The 23,726-nt window shown below is 31.0% G+C and overlaps 1 pseudogene; it reads right to left on the bottom strand.

Annotated features, from left to right (window-relative positions):
- Positions 1–21,217: 21,217 nt before the first annotated feature.
- On the bottom strand, positions 21,218–22,494 carry LOC136777836 (GPN-loop GTPase 3-like; annotated as a pseudogene).
- Positions 22,495–23,726: the final 1,232 nt, after the last annotated feature.

The following is a 23,726-nucleotide window of genomic DNA, read 5'->3' on the forward strand; positions in this document are numbered from 1 at the left end:
AGAGAATTTCATTGAAGCCTCAGTTTCTTAGAAATTCTGCTGTCAATTTCCTACTTTCATCTACCATATGCCTCTAATGTGAAAAATGATAAATTAGTTGTATTTTCATAATTATAAGCTTTTAGATGTTTTGGTCATAATATTTGTTAACTATTTGCCTTATGTTCTAAAGAATTTCAGACCAAACTGAGTTACAAGCCTTTCATTTGTCAGAATTTGGCATTAAATATACTACTTTTTGATATTTTCAGAGACTATAGCTCTCAACATCACCATTGAGTTTTGACATATCCTGTGTCAAACCAAATCATTATTATCTTCCTCTAGAATTGAGCTTTCTGTGCCCATGGTAAATATCTGATGAAATATTTGTAATGCTTCATAACCAAAAAGGATATTAAACCATGGTCATTCAATGAATACGTAGAAACCGTTTCTCTTTCTGGTATACATCATTTTCTGTAATAAACTTGCGTAGTGACTGTAAAGTACTAAACGATGGCACTGATAGTAAGCCTAAAACCAATTAATCATTTAATAATCAAAATTCTTCAATAATAATAAATATTTGATGGAACATAAATCATCTCATTTACTTACCTGCATTTGACTTTGTACCACCTTCATTTCCTTTATTTCTTAGTGGCCTAACGTCCTTGAGATTAAAGATCTTTAATACTTGGGTATGTATTTGTTTCGTTTGTGAACATCTACTATTGTAAAATCCAAGCACTGGTCAACTTGGTTTCTACGTAAAGAGGGTTATTTGGAATGTTTCACATCTTTCAATCAAGCATTACTATAATTTAATTTGATATATTTGTTTGTATATATATCATATAACCTATCGGACAATTGAAACCCACATCAGTGTAAAGAAAAGAAACAGTTAAATATGCATTTTGTTAATGATTTCAATACTGGGAAGTTTAACATATGATTTTCAAATACCTTAATAATTTCTTGCAATTAATATGCTCCTGATAATCACCGATGCATATAAATGTTGAAAGTATACTTCTCTTTGGCATAGAATTGAAAATATGTAAATATTAATCTTACTTCATCCAGTAAGCTCTATCCTCAGCAACGATACAATAGTCACATTATATTTCTCTCTACACAGCTCGATCCTTAGCAGTCACAATAAACACATCACTATAATTTAATCTGAAATAAAATCCCACAAAGTACCACAAAATATATTACAATTTATATTATAAAATTCATTGTTATACTTATCTAATGTGTTGATTCCTTTAAGTAATTTTAAAAATCCTTTTAATGAGTATGATGAGTACGAGTATAACCTCATCGGTTTCAAATAAGAATAGCCTAATCATTTTCTTTCATTTATTTATTATAAAATTGGGTTCATTTTAAGGTTAATACTGTCAATCAAACTTGCAGCTTAACCTGATTTACCATATTAAACGAAATAAATCATATATCGCTGAGACACACACACACACACTATTTACGATTGTGTGCAACTATGTTTACGTTTACGTCTACTGACGTCACTAGCATCTACGTTAAGCAACCAACTTCAGCCCGAGACATACATTCTGGCTGGAAAAGAAGAAGAAGAAGATTATGGAGAAAAATCTGATTTTCGATATATATATAGCTAACATAGTATGAGTTCTCTGGATTGCATGAACCGATTTTCATGTTTATGGTCTCAAATGAAAGCTTGTTCAAAACCAGTTTAGGAAAAGCTTTAGTAAAATCATGACAATGGATTATTCACGGAGATAAATCGGTTTGAAAATTGGGACGGCCAAACTTGCTGTATAAGTTAACGGTAGTGCTCGGCGGTATAGACATGTCATTATCTACTTTTAAATGTACTTGCCGTCGAGACACTACCGTGTCTCTTGATTTACAATGCATTGTATAACTGCATTTGCGTATGAAGAAATATAATCACGTTTCATTATCCCTCTTATGTATTAATCAACATCATTTACATATAAAGCAATTAATGACAAATTTAGATGATGAAAGTTCTACTTATTACTACAACCTTCTATCCTCATTAAAATTAGTCACCAAAAATTTTCGTAAGTTATAGGGCGGTATCAATAAACCGGACTAAGCTGGAATTTTAGCTTAGCAATTACTGGCAATTACTTAAGACAAAGAGCGAGCTAAGTATTGCACTAAAGGTTAAAGTGAGACAATTGATCTTAGCGAAGCCTGTCCCAAGCTTAAGTTCAGTTTATTGATACTGCCCATAATGTTTCATTTGCATATCTTTACGCAAACAAGTGACTGGGTAGTGTCTATTTTCTCCGAAAATTTCCTAGGCCAAAATTACTATTACGCATGGTCATCTATAAAATTATAATATGTGAATGACTTGCGTGACAGGTCGAAATTACTATTACTCATGGCTATCTCTAAAATTAGAGTTTGTGACCGATTTAGCGTGATAGCTGTCGCTGAAAATTGAACAAACTATTCGGATGACATTTATTTTAAGATGTGTGCGTGCGTGGGTGACGTATTTCAATGACAGCTGGAGAACGAAGAAAATAATCAAACAAACAATTATTAGATAAGTATACAAATTCTATTATAACATAAAAATTCTAAATATTATATGAAAAAAAGAACATTTCTCTTTGTGATAATTTATCATTACATTGCAGGAAAATGAATAAGGGATGCTCAAGTGAAATTGATTTTGCCATACATTGAAAGGTGTAGTGGAAAAATAAATGCTGTATAAGGAGCACTTGAGAAAGGAAATGTAATGCGAAAGTACAATTTTAGATGAGTATACAAATTTAATTATAACAAAAGCTCTTAATTATAATAAAATAAACTACTTTTTCGTGACAACTTTTCTTTACATTGTAGGATAATCGAAGACTGAATAAAATTAAATAAGATGGTCTCAAGTATTTATAGTCACAGTGGAAAAACATAACCACTACAAAGTGCTAGGAAGAGGAAAAAAATGATTAAAGTGATGTAGACGTTAGCAATGGTAATGCCATTTATGAATTGCCGATTGAAACTGGTTAAATTTAGTAGAAGGAGTTGAAGGTAAATCATTCAATTGCGATATATTATATATAAGTATATTTTTTTTAACAGTGTTTTGTGTAATGAAAGTAAATAGTTTGCGTTTCTTCTATTGTTCAGTTGAGTCTAGCGCATTCTTCTTATTTGGCCTCTCTGTGGGTACAAATATACCTCGCTTCAGTTACACTGATTGAATTTATTAATACAGACATTAATGTGCTTCTTTTATTATTTGTGGTATATTATCCTAGAGAACAGGATACAAAATGATATTATAGAGGTTCGAAATGCGCATTGTATTCCTTACATGCGGTGCTATTATAAATAACAGTAACAGAGCTGTTATTAAATTCGGTATCATCTTTTTCCTTGTAATAACTTCTTTATATATTGCAGAAATATCATCAGTTATACAACTTTATATGATCTTGCAATAAGGCTTTAAAATTGAGGAGAAAAATAAGTAGCAGGACCAGAACAGAGAAAGTAATATTTAAACAATGAAGGCTTCAACAATGCTGAGACAACTATCAAAGGGTTTATCGAAGATGCTGAACTTGCTATTATTATCATGTTTCAAAGTTTAAATTGCAACTATTTATAATATTTATTCTTCATAGGTATTGATGGTGAAGGCATAAACGAAAATGTGTCAGTTTCTCCTCTTGCAAAATTTATAAGTAGTTTTATAAATGGTGATACATACTATAAGCTGCAAGATATGGTTAATCAAGCAACAATTGCTGTTCAAAATGAACCCTGTCTACTGTTGTGCATCGAAACATTATATTTGGCTTCATATAATGTTTTAATATGAGCATACAAATATATATTTCCATATGAAGAAGATAAGAAGAATAAAATTCTTCCTTAAAATCATATAAAAATTGATAAAATATGATCAGAAAAAGAATTGGCTGTACGCAGGACAATTTAAACGTATTGTATGTTTCTCTTCAATCAATTCCATCTTACTGCAACCGGTAACTTCTGCTAAATTAATAAAAGATTATTCAATTGCTTAAAGTAATGACCTACAAAAGTTAAAATGCAGTACATAGTGTCATCAGCACATATTCAGTTTTTGAGAGAGATAAATACCTTTTGAACTATATACACTCTACCTCTTTTCGCTCTTTCAAAACAATTCTACTTATAATTAATTCTTTCTTTTACACACAGGCATTAATGCGGATTAACTGAGTGTCATATATGATTAATACAACACCATTTTTTATATGGCTATTATTCATGTTATTGTAAGACTTTTTTTCATTAATGTTTTTCTGAATTTGATATGCTAAGTAAATTATATAGTAAATGAATATGTATGTAAGATTTTTATGTATTTATACAATACTATGTATATTTATTTCTCACGATACAGTAAGCACAGTTGTCAATGATGCTTTTAAGTGTACAATTTTTTTCTGGAATTATTAATATTATGAAAACTAATATATGGCACATCTTTACCATATACTTTTTTCTATTAATATAAGCAATTAAATGATCATATATAGTTTTAGTTTTAAAACTTATATTTTTGTCTTTGTACATCCGTAATGGAAAAGTATAGCTACGACTCTTAATTCTTTATTTAGAAAGAGATATTTTCATATCAATAAAGACTCATGTTTTTTGAGATAAGCATTTATTGGATAAGCTTTTTAGTTATTAATTTAAGCAAATCTTTTCAGTAATTATGAATATGTTAGAAAATTTATCACACGCTTTTAAATCAACAGGTATCTATTAATATTACATTTCAAGATTTGTAACACATTTATATTGAATTTTAATTCTTTCACATTATTCCTGTATAGACAATTTATTTTCTTGGTATTAGCTCCTATATACCTATAATTTATTAGTGAAGATGAATCGAAATTATTTAACAATACTTTTTTTTAAATTACCAGTGGAAGTAAATGTTAGTTTATTTTTTCATTGTGAATTTATGAATTATTAATTTAGGTTAGGGATTTCATTTATACAGGGTCTGTCAGTTAAATCGTCCCAAAGCACAGATAAAAAAAGACGTATCTCTTTAATTATAAAAGATATTCAATTTTTGCATGTGACCCTTCCGAAACCTCTTGTTATTTCCTTTCAGAATTGTCATATGCAAAAATTGAATATCTCTTACTGTTAAAAAAATACGTCTTTTTTTATTTATGCTGTGGGGCAATTTAACTGACGGACCCTATATAAATATATATATATATATATATATATATAAATGTATGTATAACTATTTACATATTTATTATTAAGGAGTTCTGTACAGGTCCTTTTCCCGATATTTTAGCGGAAGATAATTTGTCTTCAATTAGATGAACTGCAAAAGTTTAAATAAATTAGTTGTTATACCATATGTTTTCTTCTGTACAACTAAACATATTTTTAAATTTACAATCTTTCGAGCAACACCAAATGAATTAATTTTTATAAGACCATTTATTATTGCTCCCTATCTATTAATTTTTATATTAAATATTTTTGAAGGGATAGAGATGATTGGAATAAATTAACATTGCGATTGATTTGATTAATTCATTAAAGTATAGCTCTTTTACAACCCAAATAACAACGCATGCCAATGCATATGTTTGTCATAAGTGCTAGCATACAATCACTGAATATATATATAGTCCTGTAGATGTGCTTGATTTTAAGTAAGATATATAAAATTGTATCATTATGTGGGTATACAACTGTTACCCAAATTATATCGGTCATGCAATAAATAATGTCAGCATCCTGTGATTTTATCGTGAATGAACGTGCTTATTTAGTATACTGATAGCATATATATTATTCCTGCATATTCACTGCAAATGCAGAAACAGTTAAATGTATCTATGCTATAATTGAGTGCTACTTATTTTGTCTTTATAATGACATATGAAGTCTAATTGTTATCTGGGAATTTAAACAAATATTTTTTATGCGTAATTTGAAAGTTTTATATTAACTGATATTCATTTGACTCATCCCTTGTTACAATTCTGAAAAGCATCTGAATAGTTTCAAAATAATTTTTATAAAATTTAAATAAATACATAAACAAAAAAAATCTAATAAATGTAAAATGTTATAGAATTTTTTGATATTTGAAACCTTTATAAAATCTGAATCTGGAGCATGCATTGTAATAATCACTATCACCGTACCTAATTTAAAATTTATTATAGTGTATTTTGTGCCTATATCTTATCTTTAAAACAATATTATACATTTTGTAAAGGATAATTAACTGAGTTTTTTCCAAACCTCTTATTCTAATAGGTTTTATATTTTACACGATACAGCAGTTCAAAGTTGCCGGAAAACAATGATTTTTACGGATTATCATGTAAATCACTGATTTCTGGCAACTTCGAACTGTTGTATCGTTTAAAATATATAACCGATTAGAATAAGACTTTTTGGAAAATACTCAGTTAATTATCTTCTACAAAATGTATATCTCGATTTTTTTATAACAAATTTTTCCATCATCTTGAAGAATAACTGTTTTTTATAGTCGCTGCGTATATCTCACAATAAAATGATATTTTCAAAAAACGCTGAAACATGTAAAGTAGTAAATTGCTTATTTTAAAAATAACATTTTAACAATTGATTTCCATATTATTAATGGATGGTTATTAGGAAAAGAAGATGTTCGAATATTTCTGAGAGTCGCTATATCTGATCTACAGATATAAAACAGCGAAATAATACCTGTACCCAGTGAGAAAGAGTTTGCAAATTGAGATTAAGAATATCAAACTAATGTCAATTCGATATCCAATTGATGTCATTTTGCAAACTCTTTCTCACTGGGGTAATTCGTTAACATTTTTATGTTTCAGTCCGTGGAAAATGTAAAGTCAGACTATATAACCAACTCTATTTCTTATATTGCAAACCGAAAACGTATAATATCTGTATAAAAATCTATATCTAATAATAATTCTATTACCAATTATATTTACCTTTATTTTTCATTAAATTTTTTATGCGTCTAAGTGTCGAAGCTTTTTGGAAGGAAGATAAGGTCAGAAAATTATTTATAGCTTCTTTTTCGTTTTCTATTAAATCTTTTTCAAGTCTAACCCATGCTTCCTTGATAAATTTATGGAAATATTTATCTTCTGACTTTTCATTAAGTCTTCATATTGTCAGTCCTTTTTCTAACTGCTTCCTTTCTATTTCAATTTCCTTTATTAAGTCCATTAATTTAACTGTATCAAAAATGAAGTTGCATTAAGAAGGCTTATTATATTTTCAGTATTAAACTGAATACCTCATGGACCCTTTAATTACTGATAACATGTAATAATTTGAATATTTATTTGCTAATTATTACATATTTCCAGTAATGCTATGAACTATTCTTGGTCTTAAAAATAACCGATTATCAACAAATTTAAGAAACAGTTTCTTTAATTTATTTTTATCCTTTTTGTCTAATCGAAAAAGTTTAACGAAATTACGAGATTGCGACATGATTGATAAGAAAATACAAATTTAAAATTCGTTCATCAAATAAGCCGTACTATAAATATATTGCTTCGTGTTGTCGACTTTATTAAAAAAGGATGAATTCTGCTGGCCTAATAGCATCTCATAGCAAGCATTGCCTTTACTTTTTATTGGAAGGTATAGGGCGAGCAGAAACTATACCTCTCCATGAATCAATTTCCCGCACTGTACAGTCATCGTCATGTATGGATTATCATTTTGTACATATAATACGTTTATGAGAAACCCATAAGCGCACTATATAAAATGGTAACCCATACATGACGGTGACTGTACATGGCGATCACCGTACTACTGAGAAGTCATGTAGTGGCCGCATGCGATAGCAGGTGTAGAAAGAGACATTTATTTCCAATATACTTGTTATCTCTTTCTAGTCACGCCTTATTGGCTACTTGTTATCTTTGTTCTACCGAAGCGAGTGTTTGTCTCCGCGACTAAAGAGAGATAATAAATACTTCCTTAGAAGTACCTGTCCCTCTCTATACCTGGTAACGCATGCGGTCATTCTACACGACATCCCTCCAGTAGTATATTTCGAATCTTAGCAGTTAACACACAAAAATAATTTGTTAAGCGTGGCCGGCAAATGTTAAAATCTGGTGGATGCATTTTTTTATTGTTATGGCTACAGGTTTTAAGTATTGTTATGTTCTACTGTGCAAAGATTGAAGAACTTACATAATTCAGTGGTTTAAACATTCATAAAAGTAAAAAAAAGGAAATAAGTTAAGATATATTCACCGCAAAATGTTGGCACAGTTGGGCGTGTTCCAATTAATTTATTAATTCCACGATGGTATCGCTCCTGTGAGTTATTAGTTGCATCAACGGCATTAAATATACTTAAAATATCTTTGTTTGTTCTACGAATCCATTGTGATTCGAAATATTGAAGGAAATGTTGAAATAATTGTTTTAAACAATTTTTCCTTTCTATCTCTTCTTTAATAATAAAAAATCCTTTTTTTATATGGTTTGGGGGGAGATAAGGTAAATTATACATTTTACGTATAAATAATAATGCGCTTGACGCTGAACATATGTTTAAATTCTTAATAACAGCAAATATTTTTAGCTCTTCTAAGCGCTGACGAACATTCTTAAAGAGAGAAAAAAATATATATATATATATTTTTATTTAGTCTTAAACAGATTTGATCAATATCTCAATTTGTTGTTTTTAAGGGGTGCCATTGCACAGCTTATGGTTTGACATGCTACTTGCAGCATCTATCAATAGGTAAAAAAGACCTAAACTAGAGGTCTTCGCGACCTCGCGTAGCATGTTTGTTTAAGGAGAATATACTGATTTGTATTTGACACTCCATACACCACATACTTTACCCTATCTCAACCTATAGTGTATTATCGGTGTGTATCTGTCGCCAAACATAATAGTATACGTCGGTATAGGCTCACTAATCAGACACTCGGCGCGAGAACCTCTACTTTTCATTTTTTTTACTTCCGTGGATAGATAATGCACGTGGCGTGTTAATCCACACGCCGTTAACGTCACCTGAACATTTGCAATTTTAGGATATCTGAACAATTATAGCCGCATTGATGAAATTATAAATATAAGGTTAATTATATTACCGAAACCGAAATTAAATTAGCAAATTGTCTGGCCTTTTCAAAATTAAATATACTTACATAAACATAATGGAAGTAACACCCTTGGACTTTTATTTCAGGAAATACTGCTGCTAAAGAATTATGCATTGCCTTTTCAAAATCGGTAATACCGATTTTGGGATTAAATGCGGGAAGCAAATTGGATTTTAAATATTTAAATGCATTAATATAAAAATTTTGATTTTTTGTATTTAACAATATCCAAATCAGTGGAAAAAACTATATAAATATAAGTTGAATTAAGTAAGTATAATTGAAACATATAATGAAGGAGATAATATTATACAAAAATATAAGATTATATTTCTTACCTTATTAAGCATTTTACCCATTATGGTAATTAGTTGTTTCACATTTGTAATTATCGGGACTGTCCTGAATGTACCATCTAAACTTATTACGGTACATTCACGCAAAATATCAATTAAGCTATTTTCATAAAATATTACTGCGACATAGTTTCCTTCCTCGAATTGCAATGTTCTTAATTTATATGTTACATCTCCTAATTCAAATGTCAAAAATTGTGCCCACTTATCTGTCGCGAATATTGCAGCGCAATTTTTTAAGGTTTTGGGTGGAGAAGGAAAACTGGCTGATCTCCATTTGTTCAAAGATTTTTGAACGCTATGGAATGTAATGGATTCAGCTGCTATTGGATGTCTACAGAAAATGACATATTTTTATAGTTTCAAAATACTTTTTGAGCATATATGTATACCTTCTTGCGTGTACAAGGTACGTTTCTTTTGGTGTACATGGCATAGTGGTGATGGTTTTAAATAAATCATCTCGAAATTCGACCATTTCTTTATAATTTGTAGGAGGATCATGAGAATGGATTGTACCGGAGGAAAAGTCAATTCGATTTATTAATTTACCTGTACCAGAACAGCCTGCAACATTGCATTTTAAATAGCTGCAAAAAGGAATTGATATTAGAGAAAATGATGGTTATGCGTAGACACACTTGAATTTATATATTAATAAAAACTATAGGCTCTAACACAATATTGTCTCCATTATGTTTAGTATATGTTTTACTAATATGATATACATATCCGTCAGGATAGTAAACCGACAAATTTTTCTTGGATGTCATAATTGATTGTAAACCTATGACGTTTTAAATAATAAAACTATTATATACGAAATTAGCGTTTACAGCGTAAAGTTTATAAACAAAAGAAAAATTGTGATACAGTTTCAGTACGACAGATATGAATAGACCAAAAAAATTTTAAATACTGAGTATGTAGTAAATGCATTATAAATATTGCTATTAAATGACTAACATTTTACATATAATTCTTATTAATAGACTATTAAAATTTACAAGAATTATTTAAACACCTGTATTTTTATTTTAATTTGCTTTAAATAAAAATGACTATAAAAGCTTATCGCAAAAACATGAGTCTTTATTGATATGAAAATATCTCTATTTAAATAAAGAATTAAGAGTAGTAGCTATACTTTTCCATTACGGATGTACAAAGACAAAAATATAAGTTTTAAAACTAAAACTATATATGATCATTTAATTGCTTATATTAATAGAAAAAAGTATATGGTAAAGATGTGCCATATATTAGTTTTCATAATATTAATAATTCCAGAAAAAAATTGTACACTTAAAAGCATCATTGACAACTGTGCTTACTGTATCGTGAGAAATAAATATACATAGTATTGTATAAATACATATTCATTTACTATATAATTTACTTAGCATATCAAATTCAAAAAAACATTAATGAAAAAAAGTCTTACAATAACATGAATAATAGCCATATAAAAAATGGTGTTGTATTAATCATATATGACACTCAGTTAATCCGCATTAATGCCTGTGTGTAAAAGAAAGAATTAATTATAAGTAGAATTGTTTTGAAAGAGCGAAAAGAGGTAGAGTGTATATAGTTCAAAAGGTATTTATCTCTCTCAAAAACTGAATATGTGCTGATGACACTATGTACTGCATTTTAACTTTTGTAGGTCATTACTTTAAGCAATTGAATAATCTTTTATTAATTTAGCAGAAGTTACCGGTTGCAGTAAGATGGAATTGATTGAAGAGAAACATACAATACGTTTAAATTGTCCTGCGTACAGCCAATTCTTTTTCTGATCATATTTTATCAATTTTTATATGATTTTAAGGAAGAATTTTATTCTTCTTATCTTCTTCATATGGAAATATATATTTGTATGCTCATATTAAAACATTATATGAAGCCAAATATAATGTTTCGATGCACAACAGTAGACAGGGTTCATTTTGAACAGCAATTGTTGCTTGATTAACCATATCTTGCAGCTTATAGTATGTATCACCATTTATAAAACTACTTATAAATTTTGCAAGAGGAGAAACTGACACATTTTCGTTTATGCCTTCACCATCAATACCTATGAAGAATAAATATTATAAATAGTTGCAATTTAAACTTTGAAACATGATAATAATAGCAAGTTCAGCATCTTCGATAAACCCTTTGATAGTTGTCTCAGCATTGTTGAAGCCTTCATTGTTTAAATATTACTTTCTCTGTTCTGGTCCTGCTACTTATTTTTCTCCTCAATTTTAAAGCCTTATTGCAAGATCATATAAAGTTGTATAACTGATGATATTTCTGCAATATATAAAGAAGTTATTACAAGGAAAAAGATGATACCGAATTTAATAACAGCTCTGTTACTGTTATTTATAATAGCACCGCATGTAAGGAATACAATGCGCATTTCGAACCTCTATAATATCATTTTGTATCCTGTTCTCTAGGATAATATACCACAAATAATAAAAGAAGCACATTAATGTCTGTATTAATAAATTCAATCAGTGTAACTGAAGCGAGGTATATTTGTACCCACAGAGAGGCGAAATAAGAAGAATGCGCTAGACTCAACTGAACAATAGAAGAAACGCAAATTATTTACTTTCATTACACAAAACACTGTTAAAAAAAATATACTTATATATAATATATCGCAATTGAATGATTTACCTTCAACTCCTTCTACTAAATTTAACCAGTTTCAATCGGCAATTCATAAATGGCATTACCATTGCTAACGTCTACATCACTTTAATCATTTTTTTCCTCTTCCTAGCCCTTTTTAGTGGTTATGTTTTTCCACTGTGACTATAAATATTTGAGACCATCTTAATTAATTTTATTCAGTCTTCGATTATCCTACAATGTAAAGAAAAGTTGTCACGAAAAAGTAGTTTATTTTATTATAATTAAGAGCTTTTGTTATAATTAAATTTGTATACTCATCTAAAATTGTACTTTCGCATTACATTTCCTTTCTCAAGTGCTCCTTATACAGCATTTATTTTTCCACTACACCTTTCAATGTATGGCAACATCAATTTCACTTGAGCATCCCTTATTCATTTTCCTGCAATGTAATGATAAATTATCACAAAGAGAAATGTTCTTTTTTTCATATAATATTTAGAATTTTTATGTTATAATAGAATTTGTATACTTATCTAATAATTGTTTGTTTGATTATTTTCTTCGTTCTCCAGCTGTCATTGAAATACGTCACCCACGCACGCACACATCTTAAAATAAATGTCATCCGAATAGTTTGTTCAATTTTCAGCGACAGCTATCACGCTAAATCGGTCACAAACTCTAATTTTAGAGATAGCCATGAGTAATAGTAATTTCGACCTGTCACGCAAGTCATTCACATATTATAATTTTATAGATGACCATGCGTAATAGTAATTTTGGCCTAGGAAATTTTCGGAGAAAATAGACACTACCAGTGACTGCTTAGCCCATTTCCCACTATTCTAGATGCTCCTTCTTATTTATGAAATAACCTGTAAATATAACAAAATTATAATATAAACAATGCTAATAAAGAGAAAATTTGTTTGGTTAAATATTGGATACATATTATACAATATAATTTTCTTTCAATTGTTGCTTTGCTACTTATAGCTCAAGTCATACATAATAGTTCCCAGGCTTACTATTTAAATATACATATACATCGATTAATGAAAAATTAAAATGATGAAAGATCTGCTTATTAAAACAACTTTCTATCCTCATTAACATTAGTCACCAAAAGTTTTTATAAGTTATAATGTTTTATCTGCATATCTTTACGCAAACATGTGACTGCTTAGCCAATTTCCCCCTATTATAGATGCTCCTTCTTCTTTCTGAAATAACCTATAAATAAAACAAAATTTTAATATAAACAATGCTAATTAAGAGAAAATTTGTTTGGATTAATTTTGGATACATATTAATATAAACAATATAATTTTCTTTCAATTGTTGCTTTGCTACCTAAAGCTCAAGTCATACATAATAGTTCCCAGACTTACTATTTAAATATACATATACAACAATTAATGACAATTTTAAATGATGAAAGATCTACTTATTACTTAAACCTTGTATCTTCTACAATTAGGCATTAACAGTTTACGTATGTTAAAATGTTTTATATGCTTACCTTTACGTAAATATGTGACAGCTTAGTCAATTTTCCACCATTGTAGATGCTCCTTCTTCTTTCTACGATAACCTGTAAGTGAGACAAATTTATAATATAAAAAAATGCTATTTAAGAGTCAATTGGTTTGAATTAAAATTGGATACGTGTAATACAATATAATTTTCCTTTCAATTGTTATTTTGCTACTGAAACTTCATCTCAAACATAATAGTACCTAAGCTGACTATTTAAATATACATACACAACAATTAATGACAATTTTAAATGATGAAAGATCTATTTATTACTTAAACCTTGTATCTTCAATAATTATAGGCACCAACAATTTACGTATGTTAAAATTTTTTTCTGCATACCTTTATGCAAATATTTTAGAGTTTACCCAATTTTCCACTATTCTAGATGCTCCTTCTTCTTTCTGACATATCTTGTAAATAAGACAAATTTATTATATAAATAATGCTACTTAAGAGAAAATTGGTTTGAATTAAAATTGGATATGTACGTATTATACAATATAATTTTCCTTTTAATTGTTGCTTTGCTACATAAAGGTCATTCCAAACATAATATAATTGAATAATTTTATAATATCCACAAATGGCTCATACTCAACATACAGCTGCTGGATACAAATTATTTCTACTCTTTTTTTCCATTCGGATACTTGTTGTTGCATTATTTAAGAATATATTGCCTGGTAATCATTTTATAAGAATATAATAACAATACAAGAGGCTATGAACCGAAAATGTGATAATATTCAAATTTCCACTACCTGCAGGTCACAAATTAAATTGAAATAAGTATCTCAATATTATTGTATTAGAGTTTATTGATAAGCATCATGAATCACCATATACCAAACAGAATTCTCCAACATAATCTGAAATTAATACAAAAAAATATATCTGTAAAAACATGAATATGTATTTTTAAATTTTAATATTTTTGTCTTACAATTTTATAGATCTTACGCAGTGTAAAATACCAGGCCTCTTTTTAGTCGAAATCCAAATTTATCATCCTCCGTAGCATTGTCTAACTGAATGACTTTCTAATATCCATAAATGGCTCATACTCTAGATAATGAGCTCCTGAATACAATTTGATAACTTCTACTTTATTTTCCCATTCCGATACTTGTTGTTGCATTTTTGAAGAATATATTAGCTGCCAATCATTTTATAAGAATATAATAACAATAGCTTAAAATATATGTTGGTATATGACTGCATATAAGTATATAACAGTACTTATATATATAGATTCAATTTTTAAACATATGTACAAACCAAGTTATGGCAAATTTAAATGATGAAAGAAGATTTATTTTGTTAATACAACCTTCTAACCTCATTGAAATTAGTCACAAACAGTTGCTGTATGTCAAATTATTCTTTCTGTCTACCTTGTGACGCTACTGTCTATCCCAAGGGATGGTATAGGCGGGGAGGGAGGAGTGATTCCCCCCACCGCTTGCGTTCGCGTCCCAATAGGCGACTTCCTATAAGACCCGGGCGCCTTCGATGTAATTATTTAATAATTGCCGAATATTTATTGGTACAGAGGGGGTTTTAACCCTCGTACGCGAATATAGGGGGTGGGGTGCTAATACACTAACTCGCTAATTTCGATTGAACTCTCTTTATTATAAAATCGGTGCTTAATACAATACCCGATCCTTCGCACGTGGTATAACGGTGTTACGCGAGGTCCTAAATGTGGGCGCGGCCTAAGTCGTGCGAACGCGGCTGAAGCCCCGATGACGTAGGAGTTAGCCCCGCGCTCGAGCCACTAGTTGGCGTTCGCGGCGGTCCCGCCGAGTCGCGCGGTACTCGCGCGCCTCCGGCGGATTCGTAGGCTAACCACGACGCGACGTTACGCGGATGGGTCCCTATCCCCGCGCGTGCGCGTTACCCGACGGTTATTCGCACTGGCTCCGTTACCGCGTACACAAACACAACAACGACCCGGATTGTTTACGTCGAGGACTCTCAGGTCACTAGTCCACACGGGGATTATACTAAGTCCGCGGCCTTGAAACGAATTACGGGAACGTTCCCGTCAACGGTCCACTCACAACTAATCGATGCAATCGCGAACACTTTTACTAATTCGCGCCTGTACACAATAAGATGTTCGTTACCGGTCCGACGGAATGACCACTCCGCTAGGTTGCCCGCTTACCCGTGACAGGTGAGCAGGGCCAGCGGTTCCCTATACAACCGGTCGGTGCTACGAGCCCTAAAGCCCTAGCACACCCCGGGACGTTACTGGACTTTATTACAAAACGAATAATCACCCAAATGTCTGCTTACAATAGGCAGGCTCTCTTCTTTCTTTCTCTCGCTCTCGCTCTCGCTTCTCTCTCTCGCCTCTCTCTCTCTCTCTCTCTCTCTCCTTCTAGTCCTTGACACTGGCCCGAAGGGCAGTAGGTTTCCTCTGGCCGGTATGGATTCGTGGCGGTGGCAGTCGCTGCACTTTATCGTGCCTCCCAATTTCCGTTCGGTAGCGGCTGTCACTCCTGTGGTTCGTACCGGCTGGGGGAACTATATCGGGCACTATGTGTCACCTCTGACATCTAAACTACGTGTGTCGGGGCAGTCCGCGGGAGCAGGTAAGGCCCTGCGCCTGTCCCGCCGCTGCCCCGCTACACCCATCGCGCGGCACTAGGGAGCCGACAAGTTATCGATCCTAGATCAATACTTATCGGTTGATAACTCCCTAGTTCGTACGCGACCCGCCTATCTAGCGCTTGAGATTAGCAAAGCGCTAGAGGGCAGCTATAGTAACGTTGCGAGAACGCAACGTTACAACCTTTATATATATATATATATATATATATATATATATATATATATCATTCTCATTGATCTTCAATTATTCCAGCTATTTCCTGCATATTTCCAAAACAATCTGCTTTTTAGGAAACAATAATAATATTCACTACCATATGTAACAGAAAGACTAAGACTGAATTAAATCCAAATATTAATTGTTAAATGTTATTTACCTTCTAATTTGTCCATCGTAATCCATTATATCTGATCTAAATCGAGTAAGTTTAAAGTATATGCTGGTATGTATCTGCGTATATAAATATATAAAAATATCTAGATTCAATTTTTAAACATACGTACAAACCAAGTTATGGCAAATTTAAATGATGAAAGAAGATATATTTATTAATACAACCTTCTAACCTCATTAAAATTAGTCACAAAAGATCAATGTATGTTTAATTCTTTTTTCTGCATGCCTTTATATATGTAAGCTGTTCGATCTGCCATTCGTTCATCTTCTTTTTGCATTTTGCTAACACAATCTGTAATTTTGAAAACACATACTATAATAATAATATTGATAAACACATTTAATATTAAAACTGAGTAAATAAAAATCAGATATTGAAAAATGTTATTTAACTTTTAATTTGTTCTTTAAGATGCATTGAAACTAACCTAAATAATCTGCGCGTATTAAGGGTTATAGACTATACCACAACTATTTTCCTTGTTTAGGCATCATTTTGTTACCAATTACTTTATTAATTGGAATGTGATGAGCGTTTATAAACGCATGGTTTTCTATTAGTCACTCTATTTCCTGTAACCTATAAAACAAAGAAACCACAAAGTACCATTGCTCAAATATTTAAATATTTGTTCTAACAAACATAACTTATCTAATTGATTTCTGAATCACTGCCATATAATTGATGCATCCAAATTTTAACTATGAATTCACGTGGAAAACTCACGTGCGAATCATACTAACAAAACAAACACTTCGATGGATACTACATATACGTCGCGCCTGCGTTGCGGCCATATTGGAATCAGTTTCACACCTATAGCACTAACACATTCGAAAGAGCAAAAGTAAAGGACAGAAGATAACGCTTAAACGTGTAAGAGTGAGAGGTCCGATGGAGACACCAAAATCTTGGTCGGGAAGAGAAGAAACGCTAAATGAAATGATTTGAGCTATTTGTGGAACGTAATCGTGAGATCTCAGCATTGCGTGAACCGATTTAAACGTTTGCGGTCTCATTTGAAAGCTTATATAAACATTATATTACAAAAGTTTCATCAAAATTTTCATTAAATGAACCGATCGGAAAATATATCCATCGGAAAAATCGTGAGTCCAAACTTGGCGTAAAAGTAGGTAGTGTCGCGCGGCTCTTTAAATTACTTGCCGCGTAACACTACCGTGTTACTTGATATTTATTGATTTATATTTCAATATAGGATATTTATTTCATATATTACATTACCGTTTATGCATTTTAGATTATACGGAAAGCTGGTAATATGACATCAATTTCCGGAGCTGATTATGCCGTTTATTATGAATGTAAGAAATCTTCTGTCTCTTCAACAGCAAACAAGCATTCACTTTTTACAAAATTCAAAGCATAAATTATACAGTAACGCAAGCTTACATTAAATTATTTCTACCGTAGTAATGTTTAGGTTTAAGATTAATAAATTCATGCATAGATGGATAAGAATACACTATTGACATTATGATTCTCCGATATTCTTTGTAAGTTAATGAAAAATTTAATATTAAAAGCAAAACTTTTTATGATTATTTATTGTTTCATTGAAAAAGTATTTTAAAATTCAAGTATTTTCTCCATTTATACCAATACAGTAACATTAAGGTAATGGATATAGTTCTGGTAGAGTCTAGATGATATATGATGCATTCATTACATCAACACTTTCTAATAATAAATTTCTTTATTTTTGACGGATATTTTTCGTAATATGCAGTATGGACTTAGTATGTGCAGAGATGAAACGGGAGATTGCTCATGCGAGGTCCCGAGGCAATCCCTACCGGTAGGCGGCGCTGGTGTTGGCAAACGCGTGTCTCAGGTCCATCTAACCCGTAACGCCATCTATCGGAAGAGACCACGAAGCACGAGCGTTAAGCTTAGAATAGGGTAAAACATATATGCATTGTTGCCAGAAAGCGGAATAAAGAGAGAGCGGAGATATTTTCTCGGACCTCTCTGTCTTTCTCGCTGTTAGCTTCTAGCAGAAGAGTCGAGGCAAAATCTTTCCGTTTCGCTTTGCCGAAAATCTACCAATATTCGATGTCATTTATATTTGCAGGCCAATGCCTTTATACATGATTTTTTCAGCATATTTATTTATCAGCATTGACTTATTTAAATCAATAATAAATTAAGGAAATGCGTATTTGATATATAATAATTATTTTAACTATAATTTCATCGTTATATTTCGCTTATTTCCGTAAAATCTGAATTTCTTTAGTTTATTATTGATTATTGTAAGTCAATGGCCATTAAAAAAAATTTAATCTTAAAAAAAAAAGAAAAGTACCGTTCAGGAATCGAACCCGGACCCACAAATCGCCACGCTATTACCTTACTGCCTAGACCACGAGGCTTCTTCAGTGCACCGTAAACAGATAGTCTTTTTAAGGGCTTGAAATCTTCTTTTAAACCATATAAATAAACGAAGAACCGACATCTTTATTCATTATTATTCTATCATAATGGTACACAAATTAAAGAATAATTATATAATGTAGATTTTCAAAAGCTTTTCCAATAACCAAGAACGGAAACTGCGAGCGTTGATTATTTATCTTCGTTCTTGGCTATTGGAAAAGCTTTTGAAAACTATTCAAAATATAATTATTCCTTAATTTGTGTACCATTATGACAGAATAATAATGAATAAAGCTGTCGGTTGCTCGTTTATTTATATGGTTTAAAAGAAGATTTCAAGCCCTTAAAAAGACTATCTGTTTACGGTGCACTGAAGAAGCCTCGTGGTCTAGGCGGTAAGGTAATAGCGTGGCGATTTGTGGGTCCGGGTTCGATTCCTGAACGGTACTTTTCTTTTTTTTTTAAGATTAAATTTTTTTTAATGGCCATTGACTTACAATAATCAATAATAAACTAAAGAAATTCAGATTTTACGGAAATAAGCGAAATATAACGATGAAATTATAGTTAAAATAATTATTATATATCAAATACGCATTTCCTTAATTTATTATTGATTTAAATAAGTCAATGCTGATAAATAAATATGCTGAAAAAATCATGTATAAAGGCATTGGCCTGCAAATATAAATGACATCGAATATTGGTAGATTTTCGGCAAAGCGAAACGGAAAGATTTTGCCTCGACTCTTCTGCTAGAAGCTAACAGCGAGAAAGACAGAGAGGTCCGAGAAAATATCTCCGCTCTCTCTTTATTCCGCTTTCTGGCAACAATGCATATATGTTTTACCCTATTCTAAGCTTAACGCTCGTGCTTCGTGGTCTCTTCCGATAGATGGCGTTAGGGGTTAGATGGACCTGAGACACGCGTTTGCCAACACCAGCGCCGCCTACCGGTAGGGATTGCCTCGGGACCTCGCATGAGCAATCTCCCGTTTCATCTCTGGTATGTGTATATACTACAGCCTAACACTTTTACTTTATTGTTACTGTGTTGATGTGCAAATAACATGGCAGTATAAAGTACCTGGAGAGAGCAATTTCATTAATATCTTTTTATTTATTCTATATGCAATTATTAAATTCAATCAAACTTTTATAAACTTCTTGTGCTAATTTGAATGTGCAATATTTTCCATAACGTATTTTTATATAAATTATTGTTTTTTTCTTTTTAATTTATTTAAAGTATTATACTTTAAATACCTTAATAGGTTTATATAATAACGGTAATAGCCCATTATAGATTACACTACATTCTAATGAGTTCAATGGACAGGTTGCATCAGTTTGCATTTGATAAATATTTCTATTTCCCGCCATTCACCAATTATCTACATTCACTCCGTATTATTAATTTATCTTGGTTCACGATATTCTAGATTAACAATATGACATATATATATATAATAATATATATATAGCTACATTTCTACAGGTACTAAAATGGTAGCCAGTCTTCTTTCCTCTCACCTTTTACCTGGCAACCCCGTAAACTTATGCTCTCTCCAGGTACTTTGTACCTCCATGGGGATTATAGTTAAGAAAAATATGTATTTTTATCAGATTTTCATGAGTGGCCATTTTAGGTACATTTAAAAAATTTTCTACTAATTCTCATTAAGCTTTAAATATTTAGTTTTGCTATAACAGTGATTTGTACTCATTGTTAATCTATTCGTTGTAGTTCTCCTGAAGCCCAATAAGGTTAAAAAATTTTGTTATAAGAATTTCATACTGAACTATATAGCTCAATTCAATTTTAGCATTTAAGCTATTACTGTGAAAAAGATTAATTAGGTAAATCAATTGAACACTTTTTTGTCATGCAAAATAAGTTTATGTAAAAATAAATTTACATAATTTACCATGAGAGCTTCAATTAATTTTAAGTTTGCTCTTTATATAATTTAGCTTTAGTCTCCAAGTTTGTCTGAATAATATCAAAAAATGCATAATTAAACTGTTTAAAATATTACATTAATTTTATAATAATTTGCACTATCACTCATTTTAATTAGGTTCATCAAAGTGTTGTGTTTTAACATCTGCATCTCCTCCATATTGTATAATGTCGACTGTTGTAAGTTTAATATCTGCTATACATTCCTCCTCTTTGACATTTAATCGATAAAAACGAACTAGGCTGTAATCCTCAAACAGCCTAACAAAAGCTTCTGTCAACTTCAAAGAATATTTTACATTCCAAGATTCATTGCTCATATCTGCAAATAAACAATATGGATTAGGCTCTAAGTAACCATACATTTTTCTTGCATGCTTTGATAATAAATCTATCTTGCTTTAAATTCTTACATGAGGTATTTTAAGATTTATCATAACACTAAGATCAGCCATAGTGCCAGATAAAAACACTGCTCCATCATAAATAGATTATCTTTTAAAAATACGCCACATATATGAAAATTTAGATTTTGCAGCATGTTAATCGGTTGGCGTATGACTGTCATTTGTGTGTACAGTTCAATTTGATCTGGACTATCAAAGATCCTGTAGCCATTATCTACATCTAATATTTCATCCAGTTAAACATAATTCTCCACCAAATATCTGCAATTAATACAACAAAATATATCTTTAAAAACTTAAGTATGTATTTATATTTTAACATCTTTGTCTCTGAATTTTATATATCTTACTCCATGCTAAATACAAGGCCTTCGTTTAGTCCAACTCCCAATTCATCATCCTCCATAGCATCGTCTAATTGAATAAATTCTGTAATATCCATATATGGCACAGACTCAAAATAGTCAGCTGCTAGATCCAAATTGATTACTTCCACTACTCTTTTCTCATCCAATGCTTGTTGTTCTTGTATTTAACAATATATTGACTGCCTATCATTCATAAATTTGTAATAATAATTCAAGGTTATGAGCAGAAATTGTGATAATACTTACATTTCCACTACCTGTAGTTCCCGTAACTAATTGAGCTTATCTCATTTTTATTTTATTAGACTACAAGAATAGGCACCATGTATCATCGTATACCAAACAGAATTCTCCACCATATATCTGAAATTAATACAACAAAATATAGCTTTAAAAACTTAAATATGTATTTATAAATTTTAATATCTTTATCTTTGAATTTTATATATCTTACTCCATACTAAATACAAGGCCTTCGTTTGGTACAACTCCCAATTCATTATCCTCCATAGCATCATCTAACTGAATAAATTCTGAAATATTCACATATGGCTCAGACTCAAAATATTTAGCTGCTAGATCCAAATGATTACTTCCACTACTTTTTTTCATCTAATGCTTACTGTTGCTTTATTGAACAATATGTTGACTGTTAAGCATTTTATAAAAATATAATAATAATACGAGAGGTTATGTACAGAAAATGTGTTATTAATATTTATTCCACTATTCCACTACCTGCAGGTCACAAAACTCTAAGTTAACGTATCTCACTTTCATTTTATTAGATGAGCCAACAGTTTCCGTAACTAGTTAAACGTATTGCATATTCATTTTATTAAAATATAAGAATAGCCACTATATGTATTGTCATCAATTGCAACGTTTAAGAATATAATACTGCGGCTGTGTTCATTTATGTAATGTCAGTATTGAAAACCTATAGTTTACGTTACATACAATATAGAGTTTCAGCACTTGCAGTTAATAAATGAACGCAGCCAAGATCACAGCTAATAAAGGATAGAAGATACAGTAGATGGATCTGTAACGTGAAAGAGTGAGAGATCCGATGCAGACACTATACCTCGGTCGGAAGAAATTTTTTGGTCGGAAGAAATTGATTGAAAAAGGCACTTCAAAAATACAAATATTAATATCTCTACAATGTGCGAACCGATTTGAATGTTTGTGGTCTTGTTGGAAAGCTTATATCGACATTGTAATATGAAAAATTTATTAGATTTGATTAAATAAACCAATTACCAGATATATCAATCGGAAATATCCATAGGTATAGTTTGGTTCAATCTTGGCGTAAAAGTAGGTAGTGTCACGCTGTCTTTTAATTACTTGCCGCGTAACACTACCGTGTTACTTGATTACAAGGCATATGCGATGCTAATTTGAGATTTATTGATGTGTTTGTGGGATTATGCGGAAGTGTGCACGATGCACGAGTATGGCGATTAAGTCCCATCAAAGAAGCTGTAGACAATGATTTAGAAAGATATTTTCCAGAAAACACGCATCTTTTAGGAGATTCTGCACACCCTTTGTCAAACTATCTGTTAACTCCTTATCGTGATAATGGACATTTGAACGATATGCAACATAATTATAATACAAAATTATCTAAAACCCGTGTAGTTATTGAAAGAGCATTTGGAATGCTAAAAGGAAGGTTCAGGAAATTAAAATTTGTATATGTAAAAAACACTGAAATGATACCTTTACTTGTATTAGTCTGTTGTGTTTTACACAATTTCTGTATTGATAATGATGATATCTATGATTTTGATGATTATGAAGGTATAATTGTAGATGATTCCGGCGACTATGTT

Source organism: Prorops nasuta, unplaced genomic scaffold, assembly GCF_024137725.1.
Source record: "Prorops nasuta isolate Cenicafe-Biocafe unplaced genomic scaffold, Cenicafe_Pnas_1.2 PNAS00012, whole genome shotgun sequence".
Classification (NCBI taxonomy): domain Eukaryota; kingdom Metazoa; phylum Arthropoda; class Insecta; order Hymenoptera; family Bethylidae; genus Prorops; species Prorops nasuta.